Raw genomic sequence first — 23,057 nt, 5'->3', positions numbered from 1 at the left:
TGCAGCTGGCATAGCTGATGGGTAGGTAGATAACCAAGCATTGGGTAGCACATGGGATTAGGATCTTGGGTTAGAGAGCGTGGAGACCTGTTTGGGAGACTTGAAGTGTAGGGGAAGGATCAGGAGTAGGGTTGAGTTCTGATTTGGAAAGGTATAGGCAGGAATCAGAGCCACAGGAGGGTCCTGGAGCTGAGCACAGGCTTACAAAAGATGGTAGCAAGCACTGGGTTGCATGCCTCATCTTGGAGAGGTTCAGCATGTACAGCTTGGGCAGCTGTGGCTCACAGCTGGCCACACAGGAGCTCTGACACATGGCCTCCATCCTACACACCCACATGCTGTGGCTCAAACAAGTTCCTGAGCAGCAAGAACATCCCTGCTGCACAGATAACCAACACAGCAGAGCAGCCAACAGCTAGCGGCAAGGGATAGTCCCTTGCTTCCCTCCCATGCAGAGAAATTCTCACCTGCCATCCCAGCAAAGGTGAGCAAGTCTTTGAGGCCTGAATTGCATTAGGGAGGCTCACCACCATTGAATGTGAACCAGCAAGCACCACAAAATGGGATAGAACATGTTTAACACACTGCAGTTTCAGCCCATTTCTATTACAACCTGATTTGGGGGGGGGGGGGGGGGGGGGGGGGGGGGAGATAAGAAAGGCCAGGAGGGTTCATCACAGCTTTGGCCACCACTCCCCAGGTCAGGTTTCAACTGTGAAGTGCTGATGCTGTTTTGGAAGCAGTTCAGCCAAGTCACCACTCTTGCTAGGTTTTAGGTCTTCATAACTAATAAAAGAGAATCACAATAGACACAAGCTCAGTTTTTTCTCCTCACATGATTCCCATAAGATACCAGAAGAGCCATACCTTGAGGAGAAGCTAGCAAAACTGCATTCAGCAGCAACACTTGCACAAGAGTCCACTTGCTCAGCTCTGTTCCACCACAACCACACAACAAAAGCATGACTAAAACCCAAATTCCTTCCACCAAGCTTCTTGGTCTGTTATCAGATGAAAAACAAACCCAGTACTAGTTTAAGCACTTCTACTTGAAATCAATCCCATAATCTGGGATCCTCTTAGTTAAATTTGCCAGGCTCCTTACACCCTGGGGCATACCCGGAGGGGGCCCCAGGCCCACCACAGCAAACAAACCAGCCTTTGCCTCTGCACAGTGCAGGGGCTCCCCTAGAGCATCTGTAGCAGAAGCTGCTGCAGGAGGTCTCAGCTGCCCCCAAAGCAGGAATTTAACCTCTAAAGCATCAGACTTCTGGCCCTCAAGATCTTCCATCACTGACCCTTCACTGCCCAGCTCACACACAGACATTGCAGACCCTCACTCCCAGCACCAGCTGAACATTTGGCTTCCTATCACAAAAATTGCTTGCCCTTTTTGTCTTGGAATTAAGCTGACGAACCAAGACTAAATCTTAAATCCACACTCCAAAGCTTAAACTGGAGCTTTCTCCATAGCAGGAGAAAGGTATGTTTGCCATACCAGAACCATGGAGCTTCCTTGTCCAAAAATCATTCAGGGCTTAGCAGCTCAAGGCCTCAGCTGCTCTCTAAATTAAAAAGGGCTCTGCCCCTTTCGCCCAAGAAATGCCTCCGTTTCTTCCGTGAATTCCTGTTTCTAGTCAGACACCATTGTGCATGGTCAAGCAACAAAAACAGGGCTCAGCTTCATTGATCCCAGCACAGCTAACGAATCCTTTGCTGTCCCAGAAGGTCTGTGGTGTATTCACACTATCACACCAGAATTCAAGTACATTTGGTAGCTACTGCAGGTGTCTTTCTGAAGTAGCCTCAAAAAGCTTAGTAAGGGCACTGTAGCAACATCCAGGCTCTGAACATAGCTCAGCTGTGCAAGGATGAGAGCAATATCCTCCAGGGATTTGCAGCCTGAGCAAGGAGGCAGTTGGAGTTTGCCAAAACAAGGATCTGCACATTTCCAGCCAGCTCTCCTTGAAGTCAGGGATGAGGTACAAGTGAACCCCACAGCCAGATTCTGGGTTCTCAGCCCTTGCTGGCAAGATTGCTTGAACTGCAAGTGTCTTTATGCTATTACTTCTGTTATGTTGAAAGATCCTACTCTTTCCATAAAGATCCATTGTTTAAATTTCTCATACACCATCTTCTACACTCTCCAGTGTAACCCTAAAATAATCCGAGTGGCTCCACTTTATTCTTTTGATAGTGCTCTGCAGCATGAGAAAGGGGAGTGAGGGCAACAGGACATCTAAAGGGTGTTATTCCAACAAAAATCAAGCTTTTGTCCCAGAGGACACTGGGAAGGTAAAGCATGAAGCTATCTTTACCCTCAGCTCTCATGCTATATGATGAAGGATCTGCCTAGAATATAGACCCCAGTCTCTTTCGTAGATTATTCTGAACTAACCATCCCAGGACTAACAAATGCCTCAGCAAGACAGATAGGATGGAGTCTGGTCCCCAGGAGATCCCACAGGGCTCAGGCAAACACAAGGATCAGCATGCTACAAATACACTCAATAATCAGTTAAAGCTGAGATAAAACAGTTACTACAATGTTTCTACCAAGTCATACACAGCCCAGACAGAGACTTCTGCATCTCAGCAGGCAAAGTTCAGGATTGCCAGATGTGAACAGAGCTCCCACCACTCCTTTACACCAGCCCATCCCTAGAACAGCATGAAGGTCCACCCACAAATCTAGCTCTCGCCCACCCAGCCTCGTTACATGGCTGTACACTGCAGAGACCCTCATTTCTCTGCAGCAGTAGGATGGGGCTGCCCTGGAGGACAGCTCTCAAGCTAACATGGCACCTGCCACCATGTTCAACCAGCCTAGAACAGGGAAGCCTTCCTGGACCTCACGTGATGGATGCAGTACCTTCCTCACACAGCCCAAGAGAGCCAGCTGTGGCAGATGAGGACAGAGTCATTGCCCTAGCTAGCTCTGCCAGCCTTCCAGATTGCTCCAGTTTACCCTTAATATCCACACCTCCAGGGAGGGCTCCAAAAACAAGTACTCTGGCCCCAGCTCTGGCTAGATAATGCAGAGCCATTTAAAAATAAGAATTGTAAAAAAAAAAATATATATTATGAAGCAATCTTCTGCAGACTCACAGGGTTAACTTCCCACTGTCTGCTCTCCTCCCTTGCTGCTCAGCCTGGCCCCTGCTTCAAGGCAGGGACACTCTGTGGTTCTTCAGCACTACCCTGACCCAGCGAGGAGAGCCACAGTATTAGCAGGTACATTCAAGCCCAGCTCCCCTCTTCTCTCAGGCCTCTCTAGTTTAAACATATTAGGAGCTGGCCTTAATCTGGATCTCAACTCAAGCACACTGGTGTCTACAACAATCTCCCCAACAGAGTACAAAAGAAAAAAAATACAGAAGGGACAAAAACGGTGAGAAAAGAAACCATGGGAAGAGTCAGAAATAAAGCTGCCTTTGTTCTGCTCTTTTATATATAGAGATGCAAGATGTTTGCATAGAAAGATCCTGCTCATGAGGCCTCAAAACTTTCTCCTCCCTCTGTGCCTCTCCATGGCACTACTGCATTCCTCACCCATGTTACTTCCTCCCAGAAGCTCTTTAAGAATTTCCCCAGCCAGTGAGACTGAGCAAGACCACCACATTCACCAAGTGAGCCCCCCCACCAGACACCAGCCACAGAGCCTGAAAGGCTACTTTGGATTTTCAGCCAGGAGACTAATTGCCAAGAGGGATTCAAGCACCTCTAGTTGGGGGAGAAGAGGGGAGCCCTGAACAAAGAGGTCAGACAGAGAAGAGGCTCCCAAAGGGCCCAGCCTCAAGGGGATTTCTGCCAGCAGGGTATTTTGTTGATAAGGGTTGCAGAGCTACTCAGTCTGCTAGGCATGAGCCTGCAAGATGGTAAAGCATTCCCTGTTGGCCCTGTGATAATGCCTGTACTATCTAGTTATACAATAAGCCTTAGGTTGTTTTCCTAAACCAGGCAGTGGCTGGCAAAGCTAAAATAAGCTACTGTTATCTCACACTGCAGTAAAGCAGCCTCACACATACTTTCCTTCTCCCTACTGATACTTTCCTTCTTCCACTCAGCTGCACAGAGTATACTGATGCCATCAATGCAAGAGCAGGGCACTCCCACACCAAGCAGGGAACAACTTAAGAGGTTCAAACTCCAACCACTTTGATCAGGAGAGGGGCTCCACCGGAGCCAAAATAAATGTTTGCCAATAGTTTGTTTGCTTCTGTGGCTCCTATTTTATTAGCTTTCCTATGGTAAGTTTTACAGCTGGGCTTAGCAGAGTGATAAAATGCACAGATTATTCTTCACTGTTGGTGATTTGCTTCTCCCCAATTTAATGCAGCTTCACCTTGAAAAACCAAATACTTTGATCCAGGATGCTCTCTTGCCCCTTGCAAAACTCCACCTCCTTCTACCACCAACAGACCAGTTCAGAAAACAACAGGCTGCTCCAGGGCAGGAGGAGAGCAAGTCATAATCAGGTTTCCCTCTACTGAATGCTCAAGATGCTCTTTACTAGAGCACCCAAGTCAAAGATCCTCCTCAACCTTTGCACCACTGTGCTGATAGTGATTTACCCCCTCCTCCATGCCTCCCTCCCAGTAGTGCTCTGCCTGAGCTCCCACAAGGACCCTTTGGGTGCTGAAACACAAATAACAGCAGGATCAGGACCACATCGAATCATAGGATACAAATAATTTTCTCTCTCACCCCATCATCACTGAAGCAGAAACTTCAGTGTCTGCACAATGGGTTTTAATTCAGCCCAAAACACAATGCCATAACTTCCATCTGTTCTTTCTACTTGATTTATTCAAGCTATGCCCCAGCTATTTCCCATTCTGAAAGCCAAGAGAAGCCAACAGAAGGAAAAAGAGGGTTTGTTTTACCTTTATTTTTTCAAGCTCAGACTGCTCAATCTGCATCACTTAGCTGGAGACACCTTTGTTGTATCTAGACAAAAATTAAAGCTGAACCAATTTATTAACTGTGGCACAGCAAAAGCTGAAGAAGCTGTCGGTAGCTTTCTAGTACCAGCATGGAGCTCCTATTGCTTTGCAGCAGGCTGAGAAATTACTACTCAGTCTTTACTGTTGAATTTTATGAATGGAAGACAGTTTTGCCCCAGAGCCTGCATTTATTATTCATATCTTGGTTTGTCCCCTAAGAAATAGGAAAGTAGCATCAAATTCAAGGTCTCCCTGGATGTTAGGGAACTGCAGATCCAGATCAGGAATACACTATACTTTTCCCTCCCCAATTCTTTCATCAACATCTCCAAGGGTAAACACACGCGAGACATGAGAGTTCAAAAATACATCAGTACCTTGCAGATGAGGAGTACAAATAAACAAACAGGCCTAGAGCCACTACTACAACGAGCTTTGGCACTGCAGTTGCAGAAGGTGGCAAGCAAACATCACTGCAGGATTTTTTCACCTCCTAGTCACTCCAAGTTGCTCACACAGATAGCTCATATAGTTACGTCTACAATGGCAAACTGCTCCCACTCTGGCATTTACTGGCCAGCAAAAAAGAGCAACACGGACACAAATCCCAAGTACAGCTGAGGTAAGAAACTTAGTCTCAAGTAGACTCATGGGTACCTCAGGGTTTAACCTCACCAGAGTATCCAAAGGCAAAAAGAAAAATCCCAGTCTACCTGTGACAGTTCAGGGAAAGTTTTCTACATTGGCTTGGAAATCACAGTCTCTGTGCAGGCCTTCACACAACTGATAATCACCATCAGGATTAAAAGGCATTTTCTTGGCAAATTTTCTGGGTTTTTTTACCTCCCACTTGGGATGAAACCCCAAACACAGGTGAGGCAGAGCTAACAGACAAGTATTAAGGTTTGAAGATCTTCTGCTCAATTTCAGGGGAAGCAGCCAGATCAAGCAAAGCACTTTGTCTGGAAAGGGTGGTGACTAAAGGATTGATTAAACAGACAACCTCCCAGACACAGACTGGGGTCACACAGCAGAAAGGGCTGGTAGGAAGAAAGTCCAAAACTATTAAATTGTACCTTGATGATATGGGGGCTCCAGCAGTAAAACTGGCTGAAGGAATTCTCAGTTGTGTCAACACACTAGACTTGCGCTGTAGCTTTATTTACTCGTTTTAGTCTCAGCCAGTTCTCTGGCCTGGTTCATTCCACAAATCCTTCAGCCTAGCTGAAGGATCAAGGTCCCAGGATGCAGCACTTCTCACGTCAAAAACATTGCGGAGGCTTCTGCATTGCTTGACCATGGGCTGAAGTTCTGCTCAGCAGGCACTACCACACAACCAGGTTTTTCCATCACAGCCATTTCAAGACATTCCTGCCACTCCTGCTTCCTCAGTACTCACTACACCCACAGGAAACACCGTAGGATGAGATGAAAGTGAGGAGGATGGGGAACACCATGAAATACAGATATAAATCCGAAGAACTTGCCAAAGTGGTAAAACAGAGGGAAGATTAGAAAGCTGGTCTCCTGTATTGTGCAAGTATATTTTTGTACCATCTAGAGAAAAAAAAAAACCCACCCCACACTGTTACTGGAACCTCTGCAAAGATAAATTGTTTCTTTAGAGAGGGAAAATACTGCCTATAAGGTCCTGAGCATCTCCAAGTGCCCTTGAGAGTACACCGAAGCAGATGATGCGCCTCAAAGTGCACCCTGCTGCTGAAGGCCTGCCCCAGCTGTGCTGAGGGCCATCACAAACTGAGGGCAGAGCAAAGCCCCAAGGGCCACTGGGGCTGTGCTCGTGCACCCTTGCCACCACAGCTATGTGCTCCTGTCCCCTCCCTCACACCCACACTAGGTTCACCCTGCTCTGCCGCACGTCTGTTCATGAAACAGCCAGCAGAAAGCTGCTCACCTCTGCCTTGTACTTTCTGCTGGTTTAACTTCTTGAACTGGCTCTGCAGGGGTCATAGGAGTGCCGTAGCCAGGAGCAAGGAAACAAGGCGGGAGGTTAAGAGCTGCCTAAACTGCTGTGGGACTGCCACCCACATGCAAGGCAGTCCTGGATCCTGCTCAGCTTCATTGAAACTCAAGTGCAGCAGTAAAAATAAGGCTGCAAACCCAACCCTTGGGGGAAACCAAAGTTTCCTGCAAAGCTGAGACCCTGTTCTGCTGGCCTCCCTAGAGACAGCCTTTTCCACAGTACCCCAAGCTCCAGCTCCTCAGTCCCAGGCGAGTCCTCGCTCTCCAGGTGACACCCCATCCCAAGGAGCAGCCCAGCCACGCCGCCCTTGCATCATCCTGGCTCAGGAGGCATTTGCAGCAGCACCCAGTGCAGCCCCGGCAGGGCTGCCGGCTACATCCATGCTGCCTTGTGCAGCAGCACATGTCCTGTGCTCACTGGTGTTAATAGGGAGATCAGGGGCCTAGGGGATGGGGCAACCAGGAAATCCTGGCCTATTCCTAAGGAGAAAGCTTTACACCAGTGCTATATAGGAAGGGGCTTTTAATTTCAAAATACCTTTCTAACTGTTGCCTTTAATTAAGATTTTTATGAAATTTAAATATCAGCATTTGGACATTTGTTCTGATCTTACCAAAGAGGACCTGTCCTGCCTCCCCATGAATCCAAACGTTTTGTTTTCCGAGCCCCCCTACCCCTGGGAGAGGAGGCGAGATCAGGACTTCTTTTCATCCCATGCAGATGAAAAACATCGAAGACTTGTGGGTTTTGCATGAAGTGGAAAAAACCCTGCCTGGGCCAGCCTTTGCACAGCAAAGAGCGTACCTGGCTGCGGCGCTGACTAGCTGCAAGCTGCAGCTGATTTTCCCCGTTGCAGCCCCGCACCGCCCAGCGCTGGGCGAGAAGTCCGCGTGTGGGATTCCACGGCTGCTCCCGGTAACTAGTGAGCGTGGGACATCCCCTCAGTGCCCAGCTGGGACATCCCTGCCTCGCACGGCCAGCCAGGAGGTGGCACTGTTAAACTACCGAGCCTTGCCACTAGGCTTTTTGTTTTCCCTCCCCTCCTACTTCCCCCCAGTAATCTTTTTTCCTGCCTTGAGGATGGCGATACACCATTGCAAAAACCTGGCTGAAAAAAATAAAAGCTCCTTAAACAGACGACGGCTTTATGATTGCACGAGTGTTCCTCTCTCGCACTAAGATTTTAAAGGGCTGGCTAGCTAAGATGGAGATGTTTACTCGGTGTAGGGTGATGTTATACAACTTTCTCCCTCCAGCGAGTGCCGGAACTTTTCTGTTTTAACCCTCTGACACCTGGACCCAGCCCATTCAAAGTTCCTTTTCTAGTTTCTTTTGAACAGCCTACACCCTTAACGCACAGCAATGCAGAACACCTACCTAGCTCTAACCCAGAAGGCAAACAACAAAAGCCCTTTATCACGAAGGACTCGTTATCACCCCGACTCCCACTCCCTGAGCAAACAGCGGCCGGGGACAGCAGCGCTCCTCTGCCCAGTGCCCGGGCTGCCGGACAGCAAAACAGCACAGACCTACCCCCCTCAGCAGCTTGCACCAAGATTTGCTGAGCTGAGGGGACATACTCTTTCCTGCTGGGACTCGACGGGTCCCTAATCCCCGGGGAGGAGGCAGTGATGCTGCAAGGTTTGCCAGAACTCATCTGTCGGCACTTTCATGTCCCAGCAAGGCCCCACGGGAGCGTGGCTTGTTCGCTGAAGGAAGGTGACTGAACAAGCTGCTGCAGTTCGCAGCAGCGCTTTGACTCTTTGTGAATTTGGAATAAAGTTCAAAGTGGGAAAGACATTCCCAAAACATCCTGAAATTATCTCCACTCACACTTCAATAATGCAGACACAGCGTTCCTCATAGACGCACCCCACCTCCCATTTGCAACACTCACGGCAGTGCAAAGCCCCATCATCCAGGAATTACTGATATTCCAGCAACTATGTCATTGTTTGTTTGCAGGAGAAAGGTGACAATGAGAATGTACTTGCTGGATTTTTACTTCTCAGACTTGTTTAGCAGCAGTGGAAACAACAGGTGGGAAGAAACTAGCCAGCCACGACCTGCTAGCTCTCCCTAAGCTGCATCTGGCCATGGTTGGAGGGAAATCAGTGGTTGGAGGCTCAGCATGGGAACCACTCACCAACACCAATTCTGCTTTCAGGGCTTCAGCAAGTTCGCAAATGAGTGCTGCTCCCTTGAGCAAGGAGGTCCACAACTGCTCAGCCTGCCTTTTTCAAGTAACAGCCCAGATGAGTCATAGCAAAGATTGCAGTGTCTGTGTCTTTTTTTAGTGATTTAAAAGTTCTCATGGCCACTTTTTTCCTCCCTGAAACTTGGCCCTTCTCTACCACAATTGCAGAAACTACCAGCAAATGAGGCTTTGCAAGCTACATGCTCTGGGACAGCAGTGCCCAAATTTCTAGCTAGAGACAGGCCACAAGTTCTTCTCACCACATGAATACTACACACCTGATCATCCCTGAACATCACCTGTCACACACAGGTGGAAGAGCTGACCTGTGTACATGCAGTCAGCTCAACGCCTGTCTGAAATGCTGCCTTTGCTGCAGGCACTCACACAAGTCTCTACCTACCCTGCTTCCCACCAAAGCCATCAGGAGGATGGTCCTCAGCTGGTGGTACCAGAGCAAACCATTTTCCAAGAGCTCCTGGGATTCATTAGAGCAGGTACTCACAAGCACCAGTTTTCTGGAAACACAGCCAAATACCAGCTTTCCTGAGCACCTGGCAGCCCCTCCTTTCCCACAAGGGGAGCTCACACCTGGCCTCCTGATACAGGAAAGACCATCATGAAACACAGATGGGGCTGCAGTGCCTCAGCTGCTACCTCTGCCATCACCAGCAGGGTAAGAGTGGCCTACTGCCTGCTTTGAAGGGCCCTCCAAAAAAAGGCAACAAGCCTTATGAATTGTCCTGCTGGGCCCTTACTTGTAGGAGCACATCTAGTGTCATACACCAACACAGTGCAAGTGCCATAAATGTAGAAAGTTGCCAGTTAAGCAATCCTCTTGATTTTTATCAAAGTCACTTTCCTAGGACTTTACCATGTGAGGAGATATTTATCACTGAAGTGTTAATGACTTAATATCATCTGTGTCCATACTATGAGATGATTTCAGCCTATGTTGACAAGACAGAGCTCCCTCCTCATAACTAGAGCAACACTAACCCCAGCACAGCACTACTGTTATCCTTCTGACCTCAGTAGCCAGCCAAAAATGTAGGGAGCGGCAAGTTTCCGTTACAAGCGGATTTGGTAGCTAAGGTGTTCCCTCCATCCCTTACAAAGAATGCACAAATTCCTTTTTTTCTCTCCCCCCCCACCCCCCCCAAACTCAGGAGAGATAAAATAACACAAAGCAAGTGTATTTGCTCACTTTCTCATGTCCCCTTTTGAAATTCATACTCTGTTTAAAAGCCTCTTCAAACCTTGACAGTGGCTCTGGCCATTCCTGCTGCAGGACTCAAGGACACTACCAGCTGTGGGCCACCAACCCCTTCTCCACCAGAGATTATTGCTCTGCAGAGGGGACAGCCAAGCATGGCATGTCCCTGCTCCCAAGCCACCTCCAGGAACAGGCTGGTGCACTCCCAAACTTGTCAATACCAGGCATTAATACAGCTGTCCATCCCCTGCAGCAGATCCACAGCCAGTTCATTAACAGCTTCAGCTGCCAACACAAGACTCAGCAGATTTTTTTCCTGAGAATCACCCTCAGATTGCTGCCTCTTACCTCCTCACAACCCCTGTCTGCAGCTGTGCTTCTCCCTCAGGCCACAGCACGACCATCCCTGCCATCCCATAGCAAGCTGATCCTACTGAAAAAAAAAGTCACTGTTGGGAGGGTGAGGGGTGCTGGGTTTGTTTATGTCTTCCCAAGTAGCTTGCTTCAGAGTCAGGGAGGAGGAACAGAGGAAAGGGGAGAGCTGGATGGTGTGTTCAGCAGCAGTTAGGCATTAGGACAGCCGTCCTCTATCATTGAAAGGGCACCATCATTTTTCCCTGCTTTTCTCAATCCTTTTGTATTTGACAAGCCACTAGCCAGCTGAAGCCCCTGCCACCCATCATGAGCATGCATTTGGGGCCAGGGCTCCTATATTTCCACTTTTCAAGTTCCATTAGGGACCTTATCTGTTCCCTACTCCTACCATAAGGGGGGGGGGGGGGGGGGGTACAGATTCTCCCTCCACCACCACTTTCAGCAAGGCTTAGTCTATTTGCAATTTCACCTCAGTCTATTAGTGTCTGCAGCAGCCCTCACTGAAATCAATAGGAAAGAGCCCATTTCACTGATTAAGGTGGGAATTAAATTCCTTCTCTTTCCAAGCAGCCCTGAAGTATTACTTTTTGCTCTTCAACACTGCTGCATCCTGCAAGCAGGGGCTGAAATGACCCCCTCTACTTCTGCTCACTTTCACAGAAGTGAAAGAGGGGGAGGACAAGTCTGATCTGAAAACTGTACACCAACCTGTGTTGCCCCCAAATAAGGTCAAGGTGAGGTTTTCAAGAGGTTTAATTCTGTCTTCTTTGTTGAAATTTTAAGGCTGCTTACAAAACCATCATTATTAAATAGGGTTTCTGCTCTTTTTCAGTGGAGTTTCTTGGGGCATGAGAAATATTTTATCTTTACCCCTGAAGAGGGAAAATTAAGTGTGCTTCCTTTCAGGTTTGGGGTGGGATTTTTTTTTCTCTCCCCTCCAGAGTTAGGAATACCAAGAAAGCTAAACACAGCCTTCTCTAGTTTTGCAGAGATCAAGAGGTTTTTGGGACTGAGTACCAAGTGCTCTTGTGACTTTTGTGAAAGAGTACTGAATGCTTAGAAAAGCATCTCAAACACTTGGGCACCAAAAGCACTTACTGAGTTAGTTTCCTCATTGCCAGGATGCCTTTCAGGCTGGTCAAAACCTCTGTGTTAAGATTTAATAATAATAAGGACCTGTTTAGCACATCCTAAGAAAAAAGGGAACACCCTCTTTTTTCCTGCAACTATGGTACGAAAACTCAGAAATCTTAATCACGCTTATTCTCACACGGCACTAACAGCTAATGCAGAAGACCCTGAACTATTTTGTCAATTGACTTGAGCTCAGTAAAAGAATAAGCAAGCCAGCTACACAATGAAGAACCTGTTAGATCCCCAGATTATTCCCATTTTAATAAGTGCCAGTTTTGTGTTTTTATTAGCAACACAAGTGATAGTCCCACAAACGCTCCCTTAAGTAATGTTCAATATTCCAGAGCCTGAACTTCATGACAGAGTAGTTATTAGCCCCATTTTGTTTCTAGGGGAAGCTGAAGCCAGTAGCACAGCTGGGAATCTCCTACACTTCCAGCTTCCCAGCCCAGCATCCCCACTAGAAGCCAGCTGTCCCTTTCCTGTTTCTAACCTACCTCTGGATCCTCAATCAAGAAGTTGCCCCAAGAGTAAGCGAGGAGCCAGCCTGTGACTCAGCTGCCCCCAGCCTAGTTTCATCCATCTCCTTCCTCCAGCAGGGAAGGAGAGGGGCCGTGCCAGCTCCCCACCCGCGCAGGCTGGGGCAACGCAAGACCTCGTAGCTGCGCGAGCTCGCAGGCCTGCTTGCGGCTGAAGCCCAGGTGAGCCACGGGCACACTGTCAGGGGGCTGTGCCAGCAAACACCAAGGTCTTTCCCAATCGCTGCCGGAGCAGACAGCACCAGGTGTGCTGCTTAACCAGCCCAGGTGCGGCTCCAATCCATTACAGTCAGTCCCCGAGATACTTCGCCTGGAGTCAGCCGCTGGCAGGGCTCCCAGGGAGGCAGTCTGCTTTCCATCTTCCATCACAGGGCAGCCCTGGTAGCAGGGAGAGGATGGGCACGCAGCTGTACACCTCTGTTCTGGGACAGCATTACACCTCCTTTTTGCTAACATACGCTTTTATAGGAGGGAATAAACAGAGTCTAGAAGCAGTTGAATCAAAACAGGGTTTGAACTGTTTGGCTGAACACACACAAACCCATATGAATGCACTTATACGAGCTGACAACCGGTTTTTATCTGGTTAGCGCTCATCAATTAATTACAGACCAGCATGTCCACACCATGGTTTCTCTGTGATTTAGCCAAGTCTATTTTCCAAAACAGTTTTAACTAACCCAGTCACAAGTGAATATGTAGAAACATATTTCACGATCTGGGACAGCAGAATACAGCCAGGACTCAGGCACACAGTGCACATAGATGCAGCCCTTCCAAACCCCTTACAGAAACTTTCTGGGGCTGCTTACAATATCCATGCCCAGCCCAACCCTCTTGCAGGGACTGCTGCACTTCCCAGGGATGCTGGGGGAAAGAGGTACATGCCTGGGTCTTATTTGCTTCAGGTTAGAAGCTGGTACCTTAAGCCTAAGCTGCTGAGGAAAGTTTGTGCTCAGACCCCAGCCTGCAAAGGGAAGGTAACAAACAGCTGAGGAGCAGTAGCATCTTAAACAGCTGCAGCTGTTTCCCCAGTGAACATGATTCAGAGCCACAGCGTTCAAGAGCTGAAGCTCAGAACATAGCAACAATTCTTGCAAAATATTTTGCTTCTTGTCTTTTTTTTTCTTCTCCCCCACACAGCTTTTTAACCTCTTGGTGCCTATGCCGAGTTACTCCCTAAAATAGGTTTCAGGGTGGAACATACTTGCCACTTGATCCGTGGCTTGCTAAATTTAGACAAACACAGACTGCCTGTATAAGATGGTTCTCTTGAAATGTCAGTAGCCACACATAAAGTTGCCAATGTCATCCAGGAAGTGGGACACCACGGCAGTTACATTTTTTACTTAAAATAATAATAAAAAGAAACTTTCATACTCTGTGGAGAGGCAACCATAAATTTGATTCCAAGAAAATAGAGAAAAGACAGACTTCAGCAAAGCAGCACTTGAGCCAGAAAAGAACCTTTGTGTTTAACATATGTAGAGGAGGTTAACTCTGTGTTTGACTAGAGTCACCGAGAGCTGAAAAAGAGAACAACCTGTTTCATATGGCTTTTGGCAATACAGAGTTAAAGTAGAAAACAGACTGGTAGCCTAGAGGAAGGGAAGACATGGAGGAAAGAGGAGGATACACCAACATAACATACAATTCCATCTTCTTAAGTTACCAAGTGTTTGATGTCAGCATCTGACTCTGTAAATACATGACTTCTGAAGAAGTATCAAATACCCAACTGCTCCTCCATCCAACAAGGCAGCACAATCCATGGAAACAGTTTTCCCAAGATCTTTGCAGGGGTGACACCACTGGCTACTAAAGAGCCTTTCTTTTACAGTCCACAGGCAGCTGTTTCTCCCTGAGCTCCTTACAGCATCACAGAGAGCCAAGTTCTGATACTGAGCATCGGTCTAGTTTAAGTATTTCCAAAGTATCTTTTTTTAAAAAAAAAAAAGCAATAGAAAGGATAATTGTCTAGGAACTTAAGCCAATATTTAGAGAATTAAAAATAAACAATACAGTTTTTTAAAAATTGCCTGGCAACAGTACCTTTAGAGTCAGAGAAGCTCCTGTAGATAGAGAGAATATCAGCTCAGCTTGTCTCCCCATGAAGGAGAGGGCCAGCCATGTTTCCAACCACCTCATCTCTCACCTCTATCCTTCCTTAAGAGAAAGTAAGAGCTGCTAGTGAGGCTAAATCCAAACTCTCTTTCCTGATTGCTGGAGGGCCAAATATAAAGGTGATGAAAATGGTGGGTTGCACCAGCTGCTGCTTCATCACTTGACTAAAAGCAGGTGAGCAACTTGGGACAGCCCTAAAGACAAGGGAGTGCTGAATTAACCCCATTAGTTCCATTTTGCAAATCCCCCGCTTCCACAGACAAACCTCCTGGGCCTTATAGCTTGGAAATGATCCCAGCTGTAAATAAGCTCCTCTCCATCAGCATGTAGGACTGGTCACCTGCTATACATTCAGGCACATGCTGAACCACATGCTGTGAGCTCAGCTAAGCTAAGGGGAGGAGGCACCTAAATGCAGGTACAATTAAAGGCTTGTCAGCATGCAAAATCATCACGGTTACTACCCAAAGCCTATAGCAAAGCTAAGCAGAGCTAGGCTGGCTCAGGGCTGCTGAGGTTCTCATCCCAGGATGTACAAAAAAATGAGGGGCCTAAAACCTGGGGGAGGTTAAGAAGCATCTCTGGATGTGGGGCTCTGAGAGGAAGCTGGGGTGTAGGTACACTTGGGCTGGAGAACTGGCTCACTGTGTCGGCAGAGGCAGTGCCTCATGCCTGACCAATACTGCAGTCAGTAAAATGTGATATTGCACCCTCCTGGTAAACACAGTCCCCAGCCTTAATGATGCCTCTGTGGAATAACCTGTTGCATCTCAAATTTAGCTAACTGTCTGGGCAACACAGAGCTATTTTCAAGGCTAAGGTGCCTGAACTTTTCCTCTTGGAGACTGAGGCAAAGGAATGAGAGATTAACTGTGAAAAATGTATGAATATGGAGAAACAGAGCTGTTATTCAATATCATGCAACGTCTTCCCATTTGAAGAGTAGCCTGACTCTTCAGATAGATAAGCTTTTGGCTGTGATGGGATGGCTGTGGGAAGGGATAATGCAGGGTTTTGGACAGCAGTGGGACAAGAAAGTGTTCGCTATGCAACCAGCGGTACAGATGCTGCAGTGTTTTGTCATCAGTATTTTGCAGAACTCTCCGTAAACCAAACTGTTGACCTACTTGCCCAAAGTCATGGGTAATTATCTTCATATCCAATATAAATTAGCAAGATGTGGGTGTCACTGATACTGGGACAGTGTAACTTGCATCATTTCTGGCATTCAGTGATCTGTAAAATAATTCTAACTACGTGCAGAGAATGATTACAGCAGGAAAAAGGGGAAGATGCATGATTAAAACAGGTGGGTGGAGCCACCAGAATCAAAATTGTGATGATTCATCTTCCCCATATTTCACATTTTCAGCTCTTTTCCTCCCCTCGCTACATATCCCTAGGGTCAGCTGAAGATCCAACATGTATATAGTTTCAGAGTCCCGAAGGGAGCAACATAAAAACATTCACCTTTTTTTCAGCTTACTTAGAACTTTTGGAGTCCTGATGACTGTGGCACAAATCAGAGAACTCAACTGAGTCCCTTGGAGATGTTCACCAGAGCAAAAGTTGCAAGCTAAAAGGGAAGTAGGGCCTTTATTCTTAATTAATTCTTATTTAACTCAAATATCTAGCAATCAGTTGGATGAAAATCTCTCTTTGTTTAACATTAAACAGCTGCTGTTCCATTAATGCCTGCGTAAGCTACTAATCTGGGTTCCCCAAGGAAGACCTCCAGCAAGAAAAATCTGAAAGAAATATCAGATCTTAAAAACTGTGGCTCTTTTTTCTTTAAGAGGTGGGAGGGAGGGAGTAGGGGGTTCAGAAACACTTTCCTTTCCAAAGCTTTCAGAGGCTTTTTTGCACAGTCGCACACTCTCTTTAAATTCAGAGTTCCTGGCTGGGGGCTTCCCCTTTTCACAGCCAACTGCAGCAGCAAGCTGCATGGATGCATAAACCCCCCAACCAGCATGAAGAGCATAAGCCCGGCAGGGAAACGTAGGGCATAGTCTCAGCAGATACTGTCAGATTTGTAGACCTGTAAACTTCCAATTATAAGAAATGTACCTGAAGCATCATCCTGGACCAGAGCTCCCCTGGGTGCTAATGGTTTCAAAACCTGAGGCAGAGCCTTTGACTGCAAGGCTCCTCCTGTTTGTGGTGTAAATCTCACTGTCTGTTAAGAAGAGAGAACTGCCCAAGCCATGGCAGCATTAGTCAGACTACACTACTGTCTTGGCCGACAGTGGGGTAAAACAACCATCATTTAGTCCAGTGCAAATGTTATCCTCATTAAGCCCGTGCCAAGCAATTTGCTAGTTCAGCTAATCTGAATTGGATGTGGGTATCCGAATGCGAAATAAGCACTTTCCCTGCTTTAATTATAGTCTTTATGTTTCATGATTTAGGTTGCTCCTATCATTGTTTGCAAGAGAGGATGGGGTTGCATAACAGTGCGTAACACGATACAGCTGCAGACGGGGCTGCTCAACCAGCGCAAGCCCAAATAGAAAACAGCTCCTTCTGTTAGCCAACAGCTGAACAACAGCAGGGAAATCTCACCCATCCCTTTTCCATTGGTAGGGGCAAGGGAAGGCCTGTGGGCTGTTCCTTTGCCCTGTTTATATCCAGCTCATTACAGCCACCAGCATCTTGGCAAGATTCGACAAAATTCTCTCTGGTGGGTCCTGCCTAGGAGAGGAAGCCAAACTGGTTCTGTTTGGAGCGTTGCTTTTGATGGGAGTGTTGGTGTGTTTATTTGAAGAAAACGCGAAAGTCACCCCAACAATTTCACTTTTCATTCACCAAGTGTCAAACCTGGTAGGTCTCCCTCAGGCAAAAATCCAACCTGTGTCAGCAGGACTGTTGGGTTTGTCTTTTTTGTTTTCTTTTAAACAAGGCCTGTAGGATCCAGTCCAGCAACTCTTCAGCCATCACGTTCAGGTCCAGGATTAGTCTGTACTTGACTGGATCCTCATTCTTCTGAGGCAAATTCTGTGGAAAGAAGGGACACTATTGCACCAAACAAGCATCAGCGTTTGCTTTATGCGCTTCTGGGGCCTACAGGAGGTTCTGAGATCAGAGCCCTGGACCAAATTTTCTTCTTGCATTCTTCAATGTAGTTCCTGTGAAGTCACTGCTACCAGATAAGCTATGGAGCATAGCACAACCTTATGTGGACACTTGGACTGAGTGACTTATTTTTAGCTCAAAGCTCTACCTTAAGAGTTGCCTGTCCTAACAATCCAGCACAGCCCTTGGTGGTACCCATGAAACTTTCCCTGCACAAGGTGCTATGCTTGGGTGGTACAATATTAAACTAAATGAGTTTAAAGTCATACAGCTGCTTTAAAGTGTTGCAGACATGTGTGGACGTTCAGGTTAGTTTGTCTGGCACCTTGCACCCCAGTGTTTTAGCGGAAGAAGCTGCACAGATGTAGCCATTTTTAAAATCAGTGCAGCTTCTGGGGTAAAAACTACACTGCAACTTGTTATTTTCACTGTTCTACCCAAAATAGAAATTTTAAGTATGTTGACTGTTATTCTGGAATATGAGGTGCAGGATTTGTCAAATGAAATGAACAGCTGCACATGCTCTTTGCTGTGCAGACACAGACTGGGGAATTTAGAAGCTGATGAGTGCTACTAGATATAGAAAGACCACCTGAAAACCCCACAGGTGCAAATTCAGAGTCACAGGGATGTGACCTAGAAATCCTTTTCACATGTGGCTCCTAGTTCAGTGTGTTGCACTGACCTATAATGGCAGCTTAGAAAAAGCAACCCGTCTAACAGAGCAGTTTTTTCACCTGGTGCATGCCCAAACCTGATCCAAGCACATCCCATAGCGCCTTGGCTACCAAATGCAGATTGCTATTAAACCGACTGCTGCCTACATTAGTCAGGAACATTGCTTACTAAGTATGTTCAGACTTCTGGTTGTCTTTGCACCCGCCTATTATCTGATCTTAAAAAGCTACCCGGCAATCCCCTGCCAGTGAAGGCATTGCAGATGGCTGCATGTCGGAACTGCAGCTCTCTGCAGATCAGGTTGGTCTGTAGCACATCATTCTCAGTTCAGGCAGCGAGAGAGGAGATGGAGAGCACAAAAAAAGTATCTAAAACACGGCCAGCTAAGCACGTGACTTCTATGCCAGTTCAATTTCCTTGGGACTTTCCCAGCATTTTTACCCCAACTGTTTGCAACAGTGAAAAAAAATGTTGAGATTCAAGATTTCTTTTTCTGGCCCAGGCATCCTAATAGTTCTTCAGCCTGGCTGCAAAACTGTATAAACAAGGATGAAAATCTGGCCCCTGCAAATCATGGCAAAACTCCCACTGATTTGAATGAAGCCAGGCTTTCACCTCCCACCTTCCAAAATGTACAAACCCAGATTTAAAATACATTTTATAAATAGAGCTCTAAAACTGTTCTTTCCAGGCTGGATAGAAGAGAGAACGTCAAAGACTGCAGCCTTGCTGTTTTCCTTAAACTTTCACCAAGGCTGGCTAACTGTGATGAAACAACAGTCGTGATCCTGTGTTCTCACTGAGATTGTTATCAAAATTAGCAAAAGTAGTTAAGTCAAAAAAGGGAGAAGGCTGTGAATGAAGTTAGGCTCCAGTCCCTGGAACTTTCCTCCAAGAGCTCTCAGAGTGCTTGTTTGTCTGCTTAACTGCAATTCATCTTTCGTTTTCCCCTGTCGCTTACGGCCTCCAGTCCTCAGTAGGATGCTAGATTCCTTGGCAAAGAGATGCAGGCTGTGTCGGTACCATTCTTCATACTCCACTGATCATTAACTCATCTGCAAAATTCCTTCCAGATATCTTACTGCTTCCCTTGTGCTGCTCCAATACAGCAGTGTGCCTCCGGACAGTCTTAAAGATTGTGTTTTTGGGGAGAAAACCACAAGAACTCCACAACACTCGATGAACACCAGGCTTTCCAGGGAGCCCATGCTGGTTCAGGAAATGCTCCTGAGGGAGCAATACGCTGTACCTTGCCCGCAGATAAGAAGCAGCAAGCCATTCAGCAGGGAACTGCATGGTCCCTGCTTGGTAAGAAATGTAATCCCTCTAAGTCAACAAGGCAGGCAGGGCACCGATAGCTTTCTCAGAACAGAGGAGACATTATTACACGTCTGGTAGTGGACTAGCAGAAGTTGACACTATGTGTCTCCGTTACCACAGTAAAAGGTTTCACAAATAGAGCTGTCTGAACTCTCTCCAAGTGTCTGGCAAGTCCACAGCAGTGTCTCTCCGACCACGTTCTGCAGGTCTCCTGTGGTCTGGAGAAAGCTGATGGAGTTCAAGGGCTGCGCTGTTGTTTTTCTTCTTTGTCCACCCTCTAAACTGCATATAAAGCCGTGAGGAAAGGCAAGTACTTCCCGAACAGGAATCAAAGCAGGATGGGATGTGGCAAAAGCACGGAGAGAAAGATGGGGTTTGCACTGAGTGCGGGGAAAAGGGAAAGGCACGTTATACCATGAAGAGATCTCTCCACGCTCTCTCTCCAGAGATTTGTCCCATGCTATGAAATCGCTGGAAAAAGCTCTGAGCTAAGCAGATTTCTTTCACTGAATGCACAAAACCTGTGCTGTCCCAAGGCTCGCAGGGACAGGCAGCCATTAGAGGGCAGCAGGTATCTAGCACATGCATTGACGGGTCCCTTTCTGATAGAGGATGTCCCAACCAGCAGAACTCACTGGGCAAAGCTAGAGAAGAGGTATTTAAAAAAAAAAAAAAAAAAAAAAATCTCCCCTTAAAGAAGCACTGTCAGCCAAGCAGTCAAGCACCTACCCAGAGGCGGTACAGCCACATACCATCCTATGCCAGGACTAAAAGTGTTGTAATGTCTCGTCCTGAATGAGCCACCCGCCATCCTGCCCAGCTATTATCCTGGAGATATAAGAAAGAATTAAATTTCTGGCAAACATCCTGACTTAACAGCTGAATGGAAGTCCGGAGTGAAATAAATATACATCCCATGGGCTGCCCTCAGCCTCACGCAATGAAAATAGAAAAGGGGGGAAAACCCTGAAACACACAAGCTGGGATACTTGTGACCGCGACGTTATTTGTTTTGCAAGGAGCAATAAAAGCCAACCCTGCCAGCTAGGTACGGTCTCCAGCGCTTTATGTCACCCGGTCCTCAGACGGGTGCCCTGGCCACTGAAGGCGGGGAGTGCTGGGAGCACCGTACCGGCAGAGCATCCCGAGAGCGAGCAGCAGCATCTCCCTGGGGAGGAAAGGCAGGGCTCCTGCCCTGGCCCAGCACGCTTCGGCAGGAGGCACAGTTTCACCGGCAGCTCCTCTCCATCCCACTGATCTGAAGGTGAAGCCTCTCGGCGAGCATATGGCACGGGGTGGAAATAAAACCGGACTGGCAAGCCAGCAGCCACTCGGCTCCCATCACCAAGAGCAACTCACTCGTCTGCTCACGTTGCCAACATTTTTAGGCAGCAAGATCTGAAGCCCAAGTCAGAGATTTGAAGCACAACATGATGCGAGTGATTTCAAGTGACAGACACGCCCAGAGAGAGCTTCTCGGCCATGGGCTAACTCCAGCGGCCGACCACGCTCTGCGCCAGGAACAAAATGTCTGCAGCCTCCTGAGGACGCCCCGTGCTGCTGCAGCACCAGCCCTGGGGAGCTGGTTGCACTCCCAGGCCCCGGCCCCAGGCCCAGCAGCAGGCCGGGACAGCCGCCTCCTCCCATACCCCAAAATCCCCCCTCGAAGCCATTGCAGGGAAACCTCTCCTCCCCTGGCAACGAAACAAAGCGGGTGCCAGCGCACCCCGCCTCCATGGCACTTCCTCCCTCTCCAGACAGGCAAACCGACGGGCTGGTGAAAGCCCTGCGTGGAGATCAGCACGGCCCCGCGCCGCTCCCCCCCGGCAGCAGGGCTAACATGGCCGGCGGGTGCCTGTCCCACGGCCCCTGCGGGCCCAGGAAGGGCAGCGCCAGCCCCAGGCATTGGGCACCTCCCTGGGGATGGGACGGGCCTAGGACCACGGCTGGGCCCATGGCTGGGCCCATGGCCGGGCAGGACAGGGCTGTGGGGAGTGGAGACCAGCTCTGCTGCGGCATCGCTGGGGCAGGGGCTGATGGCCCCGGGGGCTGACATGGGGTGTGGGCCGTGGGGGAGCCCTGAGGGCCAGGCAAGGACATCGGGGCTGCCGGTGCCCTCAGGGTCCAGGCAGGGCGGGAGCTGCTGTGCCACCTCCCCAGCACTCCACCGAACAGGCTCAGGCAGATGTCTCCTGCTGGGGTCCCGCAAGCCCATGGCTGCTGTGCAGCCCGTGGCACAGGTAGCCACAGCAATGCAGTCTCCCTGAGAGCTGCCCAAGCCCCCTGCCCTCACCCTGCCCGCAGCAATGCCTGACATCTACCTAACCTCCCACCTCGGTTTCTGCATGCCAGGTTTATGATGCCCGTTTGCTTTTGTGTCAGCATTGTCCTTTAACTGAAATAGCTCCTCTTCCTCCTTAGCATTAACCTCCAGGATGTATTTATAGCGAGCGATCATATCCCTCTCTCAGCCTTCATGGTGCTGGACTAAATAAGCCGAGCTCTTTTAGTCTACTTTTATAACCTCAGCTCTCCAACACCCTAATCCTCCCGCTGCCTTTCTTTGCACCTGTTCCAGCGTGAATCAATCTTTTTTGAACGTGAATGACCATAACTACCCCGCATTGTGTGGATGGCATGTCGCATTGCTTTCTACAACAGAATTAGTATTTCCCTCTCTCAAGCACCGGCGCTTTGCATCAGGCAGCCAGGGACCTTGCCTGCCTCTTTCCTCGCGGACTCAGAATCAAAACCAGGTCCTGAGAGGACCACAACGTGCTGGGGCAAAATACCACTCGGTAACAGTGATATGAAGCAGCACACGATACACACCTATATTTTAACAACTAGAAAAAAATTATTTGGGTGCGATGCTGTGGACAAGATCTTTTAAATGTTCAAGAGGCAGAAAAAATCAAAATTCTTTTTCTGTGACAATCTTACACTTAAAAACCCGTGAAGTTTAATATGGAAAAAAACATTGTGAAAGGGCTGCGTGGAAAAGGAGTGTCATGCAAACTGTTCACAGGTGGTAAAATTATTCTTACAACAGCAGAGCTAACCAAGTAAGATGTGTGCTATAAAGAGCAAATGATGGCCACTGTCCCACATGCCTTTTGCAGTGTCTCTGAGTGACTGCATTACTGTTCCTGTGCGGCTGCTGTGCTTCTTTCTCTTCTAGCATCCCTTTCGACACCCACCATGATCAGTCCCAGTATTTCCATCTTCGATCCTTCCACACTCTGACTGGTGAAAGGAGCCAGTTTTCTCCCTGTACGTGTAGGATCCTGAACATCCATTACTTAGAGCAACTCCGGGGCTTCTCTGCACTCCGGTTTTCTGTGGGGACCAGCTAGGGATCCCAGCCACAGCCCAGATACACCGCGCTGGAGTTCATATCACATCTGACCAGACAGCTCCGTTCCTTTCTGAGCCCCCCAAACACCAGATGCCTGCATGGATAAAGGAGGAT

This window comes from Mycteria americana, chromosome 2, assembly GCF_035582795.1.
Source record: "Mycteria americana isolate JAX WOST 10 ecotype Jacksonville Zoo and Gardens chromosome 2, USCA_MyAme_1.0, whole genome shotgun sequence".
NCBI classification, from domain to species: domain Eukaryota; kingdom Metazoa; phylum Chordata; class Aves; order Ciconiiformes; family Ciconiidae; genus Mycteria; species Mycteria americana.
The sequence above is the reverse complement of the archived record's forward strand: the minus strand, read 5'-3'. Positions refer to the sequence as shown.